We start from the raw sequence: 15,928 nt of genomic DNA on the forward strand, positions 1-15,928 counted from the left end.
TTTGTTTTCTCAAAAGTTGGAAGGAAACATGTTTCAAATCTATCTGACGGACTCGAGTCTGGTCGAAAAGTCCGCTCGTCTGTATGCTAGTTCGACGGACAAAAAGCCACGCTAGGCCAGCTATTGGCTACTGGCTATGAACTTCCTTATTTTAGTCCGGTCGTACGTCATCACGTATGGATTTGACAGACTTTGGTCGATTGTGTGTAAGCAAGTCCGTTCATTGAGAAAGTCCGTCGTAAAGTCCGTCGAAAAGTCCACCGGGCAAAGTCTGCCGTAAAGTCCGCTTGTGTGTATGCGGCAATAGAGTCAAGGCAAATAATAGAGGAGCCAAACTACCAAGCAGCTACTTCGGGAGTAGCACTACATGTTCGTTAAATAGCATGTGGCTAGACTACAACTTATCTAACAAATATGTTTGTTTCCTTTTTTTTGGAGGGGGGTTACTTTTTTGACAGGTTTATGCAGTATCTACCGAGCATTTATCATTTTTGTGGCAAATACTGCATAAACCTGTAGTGAATTGACATTTTCATTATCACATGCGATATTTGGATACATGACCCAAATACTGCATGCGATACCCTTCAGTAACTTAAGCTCAATGTATCAAGCCTAAGGAATGGCCTGAAGCACCAATGGAACTGTTAGGTGGTTACGTGGCAGGATCTAAGTATATTTCCAACCCACATAAAAACTGAAATCCAAAACACCTCTGAATGAAAGCATTTATTCAGGTAATTTTCTGTCTGTCAATAATCTACATTATATACCAACAGGAGATATTAACCAGTTGCCGACCGCCTCACGACGATATACGTCGGCAGAATGGCACGGGCAGGCAGAATCACGTACCTGTACGTGATCTGCCTCCCGCGGGCGGGAGGTCCAATCGGACCCCCCCCCGGTGCCCGAGGCGATCGGCATTTCTCCCCCGGCGAACAGAGGTGAGGGGGAGGCCATCCATTCGTGGCCACCCCCTCGCGATCGCTCCCGGCCAATGAGATCATTCCTCTGCCTCTGTAATGTAAACAGAGGCAGAGGAAGTGATGTCATCTCTCCTCGAGCCGGTCTTTTCGTTCCGGCGCCGAGGAGAGAAGACATCAATGTGAGTTGCACCAACACTACACTTTCAGTAGAACATACTAGGCACACTTTTCACCCCCCATCACCCTCCGATCACCCCCCTGTACCCCCGGTCACAGTGACACCAATAGCAGTTTTTTTTTTTGCATTGGTGTCAGTTTGTGACAGTTATATGTGTTAGGACAGTTAGGGTTAGCCCCCTTTAGGTCTGGGGTACCCCCCTTTAGGTCTAGAGTACCCCCCTAATCCCCCCTAATAAAGGTTAACCCCTTGATCACCCCCCGTCGCCAGTGTCACTAAGCAATCGTTTTTCTGATTGCTGTATTAGTGACACAGGTGACGCTAGTTAGGGAGGTAAGTATATAGGTTCGCCGTCAGCGTTTTATAGCGACAGGGACCCCAATATACTACCTACTAAAGGTTTTAACCCCCTGATTGCCCCCTAGTTAACCCTTTCACCAGTGATTACTGTATAACTGTTATGGGTGACGCTGGTTAGTTAGTTTGTTTATTATACTTTAGGGCACCTAATAAAGGTTTAACCCCCTAATTGCCCGGCGGTGATATAAGTTACGTTTTTAGGGTCAGATAAGGTCTGCTTCGCCCCAGGCAGCATCAGGTTAGCGCCAGTACCGCTAACACCCACGCACGCAGCATACACCTCCCTTAGTGCTATAGTATCTGAAGGGATAAATATCTGATCCGATCAGTTGTATACTAGCGTCCCCAGCAGTTTAGGGTTCCCATAAACACAGTGTTAGCGGGATCAGCCCAGATACCTGCTAGCACCTGGGTTTTGCCCCTTGGCCCAGCCCTGCCCAGCCCACCCAAGTGCAGTATCTATCGATCACTGAAACTTACAAAACACTAAGCACATATAACTGCATCGTTCGCAGAGTCAGGTCTGATCCCTGCGATCGCTAACAGTTTTTTGGTAGTGTTTTGAATCAGTCTCTAACAGTCAGGAGCTTTTTTGCCTGTGAGTCTCAGTAGTGTACCCCTAAATTTAGAGCCCAAAATGGCAAATCGAAGGTACGCTACTGAAGAGGCCTACACGTTTCTGAGCATGACAGACAGTGAAGAGGAAGTCACTCATCTGTCAGATTCAGGCCCAGAATACAATCCTGTAGAGGACAGCGGCTCCATGACAGATAGCTCTGACGACAGAGTTGTGGTCCCTGCCAAGGTCAGGCGTACCAGACCCCAAACTTCTTCTTCTGTCCTTGATGTGCAAGAACCGCAGGTCCCTCGTATGGAGCAGAGCAGTACTTGCGCCGCTATTCCTTCTGGTGAACTGGCAAGCACCAGCGGCCTAGTACACCCTGGTCGTACATCCAGCACTGCAGTATCACGTAGTGACGTGGCGAGTCCCATAAGTGCAGTTCAAGCTGGCGAGGTGGCAAGCACTAGTAGTGTCCCGCTGCCACCAAGAAGACGAACACAGGCCCGTCATGCCCATAGTGCCCTTCCTGCTGCATTCGCCAATCCGAATTGGGAACCCACCACTTCTGCAGCACCCGTACCTCCCCCATTCACTGGCCAACCCGGAATTCAAGTGGAAACCATTGATTTTACGCCACTGGATTTTTATTCGCTGATTTTCACCGAAGATCTCTATAGATCTATTGTTGATCAAAACAATTTATACGCTGGTCAACACATCGCCACTATTCCCCAGTCCTCCTTTGCCAGAGATTGAAGACCAAATATGGTCTCTGAATTTAATATCTTTCTGGGCCTTTCCCTCAACATGGGCATAACCAAAAAGAGTGAGTTGCGGTCATATTAGTCCACTGACCCAATTCACCATATGCCCTTGTTCTCTGCCTCCATGACCAGGGCACGATACGAGCAGATTTTGCGGTTCATGCAGTTCAACAACAATGAACTCTGTCATCCTCGTGAAGACCCTGAATACGATCGGCTCTACAAAATTCGGCCCCTCGTAAACCACTTCAACCAGCGTTTTGCAGACTTGTTTACTCCCCATCAAGTTGTCTGCGTTGATGAGTCCCTGATTAAGTTTTCTGGCCACTTGTCATTCAAACAGTACCTTCCCAGCAAGCCTGCCAGATACGGGGTCAAGATGTATAAGCTCTGTGACAAGGCCAAAGGCTATACATGTAGTTTTATGGTTTACGAGAACAAAGATAGTCATGTAGAGCCGACAAACTGCCCTGACTACATAGGAAACGCTGGCAAGATTGTGTGGGAATTGGTACCACTTGTACGTGAACAATTATTACACGAGTGTGCCATTTTTTAGTCACCTTTTTGATCAACAGATTGGAGCATGTGGCACCGTGCGACCTAATCTCCGGGGCTTTCCCCAGCAGCTTGTAGATTCCCATCTTAGGCTGGGGGAGAGAGCCTGCTTGCAGTGTAATAACTTGCTCGCTATGAAGTGGAGGGATAATAAGAATGTTTTCGTTCTTACCTCCCTTCATGCAGACACGACGGTCCAAATTACTACGGCGACTGGTGTTGTGGAGAAACCCCTCTGTGTCCACGAATATAACCAAAATATGGGAGGGGTGGACCTCAACGACCAGTTGTTGGCGCCGTACCTAGTTGCCCGTAAGGCCAGACGCTGGTGCAAGAAAGTGTCTGTTTATTTATTTCAATTGGCTTTGCTGAACGCTCATGTGCTATACAGAGCTTCAGGACGGACTGGATCCTTGCTTAAATTCCAAGAAGAGATCGTCAGAGCCCTTCTGTTTCCAGACGGTGCTCTACCTCACCTTCCCCAACCAAATGCAGTAAGCCGGCTGCATGAGAGGCATTTTCCTTATGTCCTCCCGAGTACCCCTACCCAGCGAGCCCCCCAAAGAAGATGTCGTGTCTGCAGCAAGCGCGGATATAGGCGTGACACCTGGTATTATTGTCCCTCTTGTCCTGACAATCCTGGTCTATGCATTAGTGAATGTTTTGAACGCTACCATTCACTAGTTGAGTATTAGTGTAGGGTACAGCACTGCACAGACTAGGACACACTTTCACAGGGTCTCCCAAGATGCCATCGCATTTTGAGAGACCCAAACCTGGTACCAGTTACAAAAGTTAAAGTTACTAAAAAAAGTGTAAAAAAAAATAAAAACACAAAAAAAAAATATAAAATAAAAAAAACAAAAATAGTTGTCTTTTATTGTTCTCTCTCTCTCTATTCTCTCTCTATTGTTCTGCTCTTTTTTACTGTATTCTATTCTGCAATGTTTTATTGTTATTATGTTTTACCATGTTTGCTTTTTAGATATGCAATTTTTTTATACTTTACTGTGTTTTATTGGTAACCATTTTTTTGTTTTCAGGTACGCCGTTCAGCTGCAGAGCGGATTTATTTATCTTGACAGCAACAGCGTTTGCTCCCACGATATACATAAAGCCGTGACTCCAGCGATGTCGGAGGTGATTTCACCACCAGAGTTACATACTTCAGCATATATGCCGAAGCGTGGGGGCAGCAGTGGGTGGAGGAACCATTTGCTCCTGCCTTTTGTGGGAGGATGCTTCACATGCTTTGGCATATATATATATATTAGGCACAGGTTGCGTTAAATGTTTTATTTTTTACTATGTTTTTTTGTATTTGCTTTGCAGGTATGGCAAGTCTTACTGTTATACTGTAATGTTACTTTGTTTTATTGTTAACCATCATTTGCTTAGCAGGTACGCCATTCAGTTGCAGCGCGGATTTATTTATCTTGGCAGCAACAGTGTTTGCTCCCACGATATATAAAGCTGTGACTCCAGCGCTGTCAGAGGTGATTTCACCACCACAGTTACATACTTCAGCATATATGCCGAAGTGTGGGGGCAGCAGTGGGTGGAGGAGCGATTTGCTCCTTTTGCGGGAGGATGCCCCCATGCCTCGGCATATATATATTGTAGGCACAGGTTGCGTTAAATGTTTTATTTTTTACTATGTTTTTTTTTGTATTTGCTTTGCAGGTATGGTAAGTCTTATGCCCCGTACACACAGTCGGATTTTCCGTCGGAAAATGTGTGATAGGACCTTGTTGTTGGAAATTCCGACCATGTGTGGGCTCCATCACACATCATCGGATTTTCCGACACACAAAGTTTGAGAGCAGGATATAAAATTTTCCGACAACAAAATCCTTTGTCGGAAATTCCGATCGTGTGTACACAAATCCAACGGACAAAGTGCCACGCATGCTCAGAATAAATAAAGAGATGAAAGCTATTGGCCACTGCCCCGTTTATAGTCCCGACGTACGTGTTTTACGCCACCGCGTTCAGAACGATCGGATTTTCCGACAACTTTGTGTGACCGTGTGTATGCAAGACAAGTTTGAGCCAACATCCGTCGGAAAAAATCCTAGGATTTTGTTGTCGGAATGTCCGACCGTGTGTACGGGGCATTACTATTATACTGTAATGTTACTTTGTTTTATTGTTAACCATCATTTGCTTAGCAGGTACGCCATTCAGTTGCAGCACGGATTTATTTATCTTGACAGCAACAGCGTTTGCTTCCATGATACATAAAGCCGTGACTCCAGCGCTGTCGGAGGTGATTTCACCACCACAGTTACATACTTCAGCATATAATCCGAAGTGTGGGGGCAGCAGAGGGCGGAGGAGCGATTTGCTCCTAACTTTTACGGGAGGATGCCCCCATGCTTCGGCATATATATATACGGTGCATGTATGCCCATCATTAGAAGTGGGTGGATGAAGGTAGGTATTCTAATGGTGGGCATACCCACCGATCAATCTCTTTTTTTCGTTCAGCCCACAGGCTGCATGAAAAAAAAGTTTACAATATATGCCCAACAAGGACCAGCAATGTACTGGTATGTTGCTGGATTTTGAGTGGTTATACCAGAATGATGCCTGCAGGTTTAGGTATCATCTTGGTATCATTCTTTTCAGCCAGCGGTCAGCTTTCATGTAAAAGCAATCCTAGCAGCTAATTAGCCTCTAGACTGCTTTTACAAGCAGTGGGAGGGAATCCCCCCCACCGTCTTCCATGTTTTTCTCTGGCTCTCCTGTCCCAACAGGGAACCTGAGACAGCTGACCATAGAGCTGATCAGAGACCAGAGTGGCTCCAAACATCTCTATGGCCTAAGAAACCGGAAGCTACGAGCATTTCATGACTTAGATTTCGCCGGATGTAAACAGCGCCATTGGGAAATTGGGAAAGCATTTTATCACAACGATCTTGGTGTGGTCAGATGCTTTGAGGGCAGAGGAGAGATCTAGGGTCTAATAGACCCCAGTTTTTTCAAAAAAGAGTACCTGTCACTACCTATTGCTATCATAGGGGATATTTACATTCCCTGAGATAACAATAAAAATGATTAAAAAAAATATGAAAGAAACAGTTTAAAAATAAGATAAAAAAGCAAAAAAATAATAAAGAAAAAAAAAAAAAGCACCCCTGTCCCCCCCTGCTCTCGCGCAAAGGTGAACGCAAGCGTCGGTCTGGCGTCAAATGTAAACAGCAATTGCACCATGCATGTGAGGTATCACCGCGAAGGTCAGATTGAGGGCAATAAATTTAGCAGTAGACCTCCTCTGTAAATCTAAAGTGGTAACCTGTAAAGGCTTTTAAAGGCTTTTAAAAATGTATTTAGTTTGTCGCCACTGCACGTTTGTGCGCAATTTTAAAGCATGTCATGTTTGGTATCCATGTACTCGGCCTAAGATCATCTTTTTTATTTCATCAAACATTTGGGCAATATAGTGTGTTTTAGTGCATTGAAATGTAAAAAAGTGTGTTTTTTCCCCAAAAAATGCGTTTGAAAAATCGCTGTGCAAATACTTTGTGAAAAAAAAAAATTAAATACCCACCATTTTAATCTGTAGGACATTTGCTTTAAAAAATATATAATGTTTGGGGGTTCAAAGTAATTTTCTTGCAAAAAAAAATATTTTTTCATGTAAACAAAAAGTGTCAGAAAGGGCTTTGTCTTCAAGTGGTTAGAAGAGTGGGTGATGTGTGACATAAGCTTCTAAATGTTGTGCATAAAATGCCAGGACAGTTCAAACCCCCCCCCCCCCAAATGACCCCATTTTGGAAAGTAGACACCCCAAGCTATTTGCTGAGAGGTATAGTGAGTATTTTGCAGACTTTTTGTCACAAAGTTTTGAAAATTGAAAAACGAAAAAAACATTTTTTTTCTTGTCTTTCTTCATTTTCAAAAACAAATGAGAGCTGCAAAATACTCACCATGCCTCTCAGCAAATAGCTTGGGGTGTCTACTTTCCAAAATGGGGTCATTTGGGGGGGTTGTGCTATCCTGGCATTTTATGGCCTTCGAAACTGTGATAGGTAGTGAGGAGTGAATCAAAAATGTACGCCTTTAGAAATCCTGAAGGCGGTGATTGGTTTTCGGGGCCCCGTATGCAGCTAGGCTCCCAAAAAGTCCCACACATGTGTTATCCCCGTACGCAGGAGAAGCAGCAGAATGTATTTTGGGGTGTAATTCCACATATGCCCACGGCATGTTTGAGCAATATATCATTTAGTGACAACTTTGTGCAAAAAAAAAAAAAAAATTGTCACTTTCCCGCAACTTGTGTCAAAATATAAAATATTCCATGGACTCAACATGCCTCTCAGCAAATAGCTTGGGATGTCTACTTTCCAAAATGGGGTAATTTGGGGGGTTTTGTGCCATCTGGGCATTTTATGGCCTTCAAAACTGTGATAGGTAGTGAGAAATGAAATCAAAACTTTACACCCTTAGAAATCCTGAAGGCCGTGCTTGGTTTCGGGGCCCCGTACGCGGCTAGGCTCCCAAAAAGTCCCACACATGTGGTATCCCCGTACTCAGGAGAATCAGCAGAATGTATTTTGTGGTGCAATTCCACATATGCCCATGGCCTGTGTGAGCAATATATCATTTAGTGACAACTTTGTGCAAAAAAAAAAAGTTTGCCATTTTCCTGCAACTTGTGGCAAAATATAAAATATTCCATGGACTCAACATACCTCTCAGCAAATAGCTTGGGATGTCTACTTTCCAAAATTGGGTCATTTGGGGGGGGGGGGGGTTGTGCCATCTTGGCATTTTATGGCCTTCAAAACTGTGATAGGTAGTGAGGAGTGAAATAAAAAATTTATGCCCTTAGAAATCCTGAAGGTGGTGCTTGGTTTTCGGGGCCCCATACGTGGCTAAGCTCCCAAAAAGTCCCACACATGTGGTATCCCCATACTCAGGAGAAGCAGCTAAATGTATTTTGGGGTGCAATTCCACATATGCCCATGGCCTGTGTGAGCAATATATCATTTAGTGACAACTTTGTGCAAAAAAAAAAAAAATTGTCACTTTCCCGCAACTTGTGTCAAAATATAAAATATTCCATGGACTCAATATGCCTCTCAGCAAATAGCTTGGGGTGTCTACTTTCCAAAATGGGGTCATTTGGGGGGTTTGTGCTATCCTGGCATTTTATGGCCTTCGAAACTGTGATAGGTAGTGAGGAGTGAATCAAAAATTTACGCCTTTAGAAATCCTGAAGGCGGTGATTGGTTTTCGGGGCCCCGTATGCAGCTAGGCTCCCAAAAAGTCCCACACATGTGTTATCCCCGTACGCAGGAGAAGCAGCAGAATGTATTTTGGGGTGTAATTCCACATATGCCCACGGCATGTTTGAGCAATATATCATTTAGTGACAACTTTGTGCAAAAAAAAAAATTGTCACTTTCCCGCAACTTGTGTCAAAATATAAAATATTCCATGGACTCAACATGCCTCTCAGCAAATAGCTTGGGATGTCTACTTTCCAAAATGGGGTAATTTGGGGGGGGGGTTGTGCCATCTGGGCATTTTATGGCCTTCAAAACTGTGATAGGTAGTGAGAAGTGAAATCAAAACTTTACACCCTTAGAAATCCTGAAGGCCGTGCTTGGTTTCGGGGCCCCGTACGCGGCTAGGCTCCCAAAAAGTCCCACACATGTGGTATCCCCGTACTCAGGAGAATCAGCAGAATGTATTTTGTGGTGCAATTCCACATATGCCCATGGCCTGTGTGAGCAATATATAATTTAGTGACAACTTTGTGCAAAAAAAAAAGTTTGTGATTTTCCTGCAACTTGTGGCAAAATATAAAATATTCCATGGACTCAACATACCTCTCAGCAAATAGCTTGGGATGTCTACTTTCCAAAATGGGGTCATTTGGGGGGGGGGGGGTTGTGCCATCTTGGCATTTTATGGCCTTCAAAACTGTGATAGGTAGTGAGGAGTGAAATCAAAAATTTACGCCCTTAGAAATCCTGAAGGCGGTGCTTGGTTTCGGGGCCCCGTACGCGGCTAGGCTCCCAAAAAGTCCCACACATGTGGTATCCCCGTACTCAGGAGAAGCAGCAGAATGTATTTTGGGGTGTAATTCCACATATGCCCATTGCATGTTTGAGCAATATATCATTTAGTGACAACTTTGTGCAAAAAAAAAAAGAAATTGTCATTTTCTAAGAACTTGTGCCAAAATATAAAATATTCCATGGACTCAACATGCCTCTCAGCAAATAGCTTGGGGTGTCTACTTTCCAAAATGGGGCCATTTTGGGGGGGGGGGGGTTGTGCCATCTTGGCATTTTATGGCCTTCAAAACTGTGATAGGTAGTGAGGAGTGAAATAAAAAATTTACGCCCTTAGAAATCCTGAAGGTGGTGCTTGGTTTTCGGGGCCCCATACGTGGCTAAGCTCCCAAAAAGTCCCACACATGTGGTATCCCCATACTCATCAGAAGCAGCTAAATGTATTTTGGGGTGCAATTCCACATATGCCCATAGCCTGTGTGAGCAATATATCATTTAGTGACAACTTTGTGCAAAAAAAAAAATTGTCACTTTCCCGCAATTTGTGTCAAAATATAAAATATTCCATGGACTCAATATGCCTCTCAGCAAATAGCTTGGGGTGTCTACTTTCCAAAATGGGGTCATTTGGGGGGGGGGTTGTGCCATCTTGGCATTTTATGGCCTTCAAAATTGTGATAGGTAGTGAGGAGTGAAATTAAAAATTTACGCCCTTAGAAATCCTGAAGGCGGTGCTTGGATTTCGGGGCCCCGTACGCGGCTAGGCTCCCAAAAAGTCCCACACATGTGGTATCCCCATACTAGCAGCTAAATGTTTTTTGGGGTGCAATTCCACATATGCCCATGGCCTGTGTGAGCAATATATCATTTAGTAACAACTTTTTGTATTTTTTTTTTTTTTGTCATTATTCAATCACTTGGGACAAAAAAATGAATATTCAATGGGCTCAACATGCCTCTCAGCAATTTCCTTGGGGTGTCTACTTTCTAAAATGGGGTCACTTGGGGGGGTTTTGTACTGCCCTGTCATTTTAGCACCTCAAGAAATGACATAGGCAGTCATAAACTAAAAGCTGTGTAAATTCCAGACAATGTACCCTAGTTTGTAGACACTATAACTTTTGCGTAAACCAATAAATATACGCTTATTGACATTTTTTTTACCAAAGACATGTGGCCGAATACATTTTGGCCTAAATGTATGACTAAAATTGAGTTTATTGGATTTTTATTTTATAACAAAAAGTAGAAAATATCATTTTTTTTCAAAATTTTCAGTATTTTTCCGTTTATAGCGCAAAAAATAAAAACCCCAGAGGTGATCAAATACCATCAAAAGAAAGCTCTATTTGTGGGAAGAAAAGGATGCAAATTTCGTTTTGGTACAGCATTGCATGACAGCGCAATTAGCAGTTAAAGCGACGCAGTGCCAAATTGTAAAAAGTGCTCTGGTCAGGAAGGGGGTAAATCCTTCCAGGACTGAAGTGGTTAATGACCAGAAAGCAGGAAAATGTTACTATTGCAAAATGAAATCTTGTCTAAAAGGAGATATAAGCATATGGTGAATGTTGTTATGTATAGCTGAGCCAATCAATTGAAATCCAAAAAAACAAACAAATGTTAAGGCAATGCATGTCACTTTCACCCTCTTACCTTATTGGTGCTGACAAAAGAAATGCTCCTTTTGGATAACAATCTCACCTAAAAGGTCCAGCACCCAGACTTCTATAGTGTCTAAATGAAGATTAATCTCCTTTGTCATATGAAACAGTTATGCAGAAATTCAGCTTAATATTCTCTATGTATTAAACAGTTTTTGAGCCTTGGCCATCTGGTGGTCACTACTGTGCACTGCAAAAAAGCAATGCTGCTGCTGATACCTGAGCCTCCTTATTTACCTATGTAGTGAACGGTAAATTTCTACTCAGTGCCTGATCAACAGGTCCAATTTTTGTGTCAGCCTGCCTACTACTTTTGTATTTGCTGCATTAATTCTGACCTTGTACTTTGGATTGCGTGTTCTTTCTGCCTTAACCCCTAGCCTGTCTAACCACAGTTCTGTCAGTCGTCTGCCTCAAAGGTTTGTATAATTATGCTTCAGCTTGGTACTGTGCCTGCTTGCCAGCTGTTGCTCTGTCCATCTACATCATTCTAACTCTAATTCTGTCATCTGTTGTTGTCACTGGCAACATTAAGGGTCTATTGAACTCTGTGAAACTATGTTTGCAATACAAATTGACTTTAGAGAGATCTTCTTACAAACTTGTCAACCTTGACCACTCTGGATATATGGATATGGCAGACATAACTTTAGATTTTTAATGTTATAGCCTCATATAAATATTAAAGTGATTAACAACATCTATGCTTGAACCACCTCTGTCATCAAACATTCATATAAAACAAAGCTATTTTTCCCCCTCTCCATCCCCATACCCTCCTTTCTTACTTTTTTCATACTTCCCCTGGCTCCTTCTTTTTTGTTCATAAAAATCGAAGTATCCGACTAGGCAGGTACTGTTGCAGGTGTTCTGCCATATAGTGTCCTCCTATCGGATAGTGTCCGCTCCGTACCGCGCAGGCGCAGCGCTTGCGCAGTACGGAGCAGAAGGAGATGCTGAAAATGTCCGAAGTTGATCAGCTGACCATCAGCTGTACACGGCGCTTCGGCAATTCTTAGTGATGGCTGTGTAAGAGGGCCCCTCGCGGGCTCGCTTCGCTCGCCACGCTTCGGGCACGGCCTCGCTGCGCTCGGCAACTATATATTCTCACTCTATGTCCACTTGGATAGTAGGGAATGATCCTGGACACAGGGTGAGAATAAAAGCGCAGGCGCCATGTACAGCTGATGATCAGCTGTTAAACTTCGGAGACTTTCGACGTCTCGTTTGTCCTCCGTACTGCGCCTGCGCAGTACAGGGAGGACACTATATGATAGGGGACTGTATTTGACAAGACACCGGTCTCCGTCAGGATTGTCTCTGGTTGTCTCTTTGACCTTAGAGGGATATTTTCTTTCCTTTGGTCTACACGGCTTTTAGCTGGTATATAGGAAATTCTCTATACCTCTAAGATTACTTAGAGGTATAGGACATATTTGGTACTACATGTTCTCTTTACATGCCCTAACATCTTCTTCTTGTTAGTTTTCTTTTTTTTTTTTTTTTTTTTTACTTTTTGTGATACACTACTATTGTTTTGTATTGCACTGCTTTGTTGGATGCTTTGTTTATATAAATAAAGAATTTGAAAAAAACAAAACAAAGCTATGTGTAATTTTGTTGAATTTTTTTTTTTTGCTATTACACTTAGTTTCTCATAGATGTAGCACCCTACCCTAGGCTGGATAAATTTAGTTCTTGGATCTGTTGAACTCAGCTGAACAGCAATGCATTTTCTAGGTCTGATTAGAGTAGGAGGGCCAGCCACTGGGTTATGAATATTTATTTGACCTCAGAAGGTATTGCTGGGGAGAAGATAAATGTTTGGCAGGGTTTGTTCAGCGCTGTCTCTCCTCAGGGCTCTTCCCTAAGAGGCAGCCTGTATTACTGCAGATTAAAAAATGGTGTTGCGATAGATATTTCAGTCCATGTGTTTTCAATATGGCACCAGTGTGATGCCTTCACAGCAATCTTGTATGTGCATAAGTTCTTGTATGTCAACACCAAATTTTGTTCCTCCACCTTGTGAATAAACCACCACCAAAGGTTAAGATGTGCTCTTACCAGAGAGTATTGAACACCTATTATGGGGGGGGGGGGTCAAAAAGGGCTCATATATCGCATCTGCTTTGTCCATGGTCACTCCTCAGTGTTGGGTAGGCAAGGGGGATCATCCATCACGTGGAGACGACACTCCTCTTGCCTCTGACTAGTGCTCAGTGGAAAAGGTCAGCAAAGAGATAGGACTCCAGATAATCTAAAATCCTTTTAAGTTGGGCTTTATTGTAAGTAATGCATTAGATAGCACATTAAAACAAAAATGTTTCTCAGCAAAAACGATCGTTAGCTCAAACAGTGACAGGAAATGATGCCTCAACACGAACAGAAGAGGACTTCTTCCAGGGCGTAGGCATCTCCTCCTGTCATCGCTATATATAGTTCCGGTCACCATCCAAGCCTCGTTCTTGCCTCTTTCACTTTCTGCGGTTCTCCTTATCCAAGCCTCGTTCTGATTTACCATAATGCTAATGAGAACCAAGCCTCTATCTGCCTATGCGTCTCACTCCAACTGAGCGTGCTCATTGGCTGGTGTCATCCCACAGTTGAGAAAAAAACAAAAACTTGTGTCTCTTATCTTATGTATTAGCAGCTTCCAGGGAGAAAATCTTAAACTACCCACAGGTTCATTATGGCCAGATGGGAGGAGAGTGTCATCTATACGCAACATAGGACTGAACTGGTCCTGTGGGCCAGCTATATAGATGACATCCTCCTCTTTTGGAGGGGTGATTCCATTTAAACTGAGTTATGAGATGAGCCAGGAGGAGATACATTTTTTGGATCTTACTATTAAAGTTGATAAAGGCCATCTAATTGCTTCTTCCTTTTTCAAACCCATGGATCGAAACGCGTATATTTCAAGAGATAGCTGTCACCATCAACTATGGTTGGAAAGGGTCCCCAAGGGGCAGTTCCTTTGCATGAGACTGAACTGTAGTACCCTTGAGGACTTTGATAGAGAAACGAGAATATTGAAAAATAGATTTATAGAGAAGGACTATGACCCTGTTGCATTGGAGGCCACAGGCAACCAAGTTAGAACTATGGACAGAGAATTGTTGTTGAGGGATAGGGTGAATAAAAGCATAAGAGATAATAATATTGCTAGCTTTTTCCTTATCACCTCTCCTTTCTCTACACACCACACAGTTGTCAAATGTATTTTGGGAAAACACTGGCATATTCTACAGAATGACAGGGTTCTAGGGCCCGTGCTCCCGCCTATGGCCCAGGTTATTTTCAGAGGCGTTCCGTCATTGAAAGATAAAATTGTTCATAGCATTTTAGATTCCCCTTATTTCACAACCTGACTGGATATTACAAATGTGGATGTTGTCAGGTTTGTAATCTTAATGGATGCAAAAAGAGGAAGATGTTAGTTTTCTCTTCCAAAGCTACTTCAAAAACATGTACTGTAAAATCTTTCATCACCTGCAGAACAACACATGTAGTATATCTGGTTCAGTGCTTGTGTGGGCTGCAGTATGTGGGTCCAACCACTCGGACACTGAATGTCAGGCTTAATGAACATATAGCCAATATTCGTAAGGGCTACAAAAATCATAGTGTCTCCAGACACTACAATCTAGTCCATAATAGAGATCCAACTGGAACATTGTTTATGGGTATTGAGAGTTTTACTTCTAATTGGCGAGGCAGTTTCAAAGTCAGAGAATTGTCCAAAATTGAAACTAAATGAATTTATCTCCTGAAAAGCTATGTTCCACATGGGTTAAATGTGGACTGGGATGTAAACAGTTTTTTGGACAATTCTTGAACCTGCTTTTTTAAACATTTTAATAATAAATGCAAGACTTTTTAATTTTTAATATATTAGTTTTAGATGCTTAATTTGTGAATTATTGTCCTTTTTGCCTTTTCTTATCTTATATATATTGTTTATATTAATCTGTGTAAAGGTGCACTGCCTAATCCCACTCTGGCCTCGTAATAACCTGCGTGTAGTTTAAGATCTTCTCCCCGGAAGCAGCTAATACATGAGATAGGAGACACAAGTTTGTTTTTTTTCTCCACTGTGGGATGACACCAGCCAATAAGCATGCTCAGTTGGAGTGAGACGCATAGGCGGATAGAAGCTTGGTATTCATTAGCATTATGGTGAATCAGAACGAGGCTTTGATAAGCTGAACCGCAGAGAGTGAAAGAGGCGAAAGCGAGGCTTGGATGGACATCGGAACTATATATAGCGGTGACAGGAGGAGATGCCCAGAAGATGTCCTCTTGCGACAAAACCTGTCGGGTTAAGGCATCATTTCCTGTCACCGTTTGGTTTGAGCTAACGATTGTTTACTCTGAGGAGATTTTTGTTTTAATGTAATGGCATGTCTAATGCATTACTTACAATAAAGCCTAACGTAAAAGGATTTTACACTATCTGGCTTCTTATCTCTTTCAGAAAGAGTGTAACAACGCTCAGACTGTGGATAAAGATTTCCTCATGGGTGCTGGCCCCGTCTCACCACCGTCAATAGTAATTGAAGAAAAATAAAATTGGTCACACACCACGGAAGGAAGAACTTCTGTAGAATAGTTACTTTATTGTCAAGGTGCCAAAGGATGTAGACAGATTGTTACAGGAACATTGGTAGACCGGTTTCACATGGATAACTCGTGCTTGTTCCGGTCTACCAATGTTCCTGTAGCGTCCTGTCTACGTCCTTTGGCACCTTGACAATAAAGTAACTATTCTACAGAAGTTCTTCCTTCCATGGTGTGCTACCAATTTTCTTTTTCTTCAAGTCTTATCTCTTTGCTGACCTTTTCCACTGTGCACCATGTTCGGAGGCAAGAAGGGTGTCGTCTCCA

This window comes from Aquarana catesbeiana, linkage group LG05, assembly GCF_042186555.1.
Source record: "Aquarana catesbeiana isolate 2022-GZ linkage group LG05, ASM4218655v1, whole genome shotgun sequence".
Taxonomy (NCBI): domain Eukaryota; kingdom Metazoa; phylum Chordata; class Amphibia; order Anura; family Ranidae; genus Aquarana; species Aquarana catesbeiana.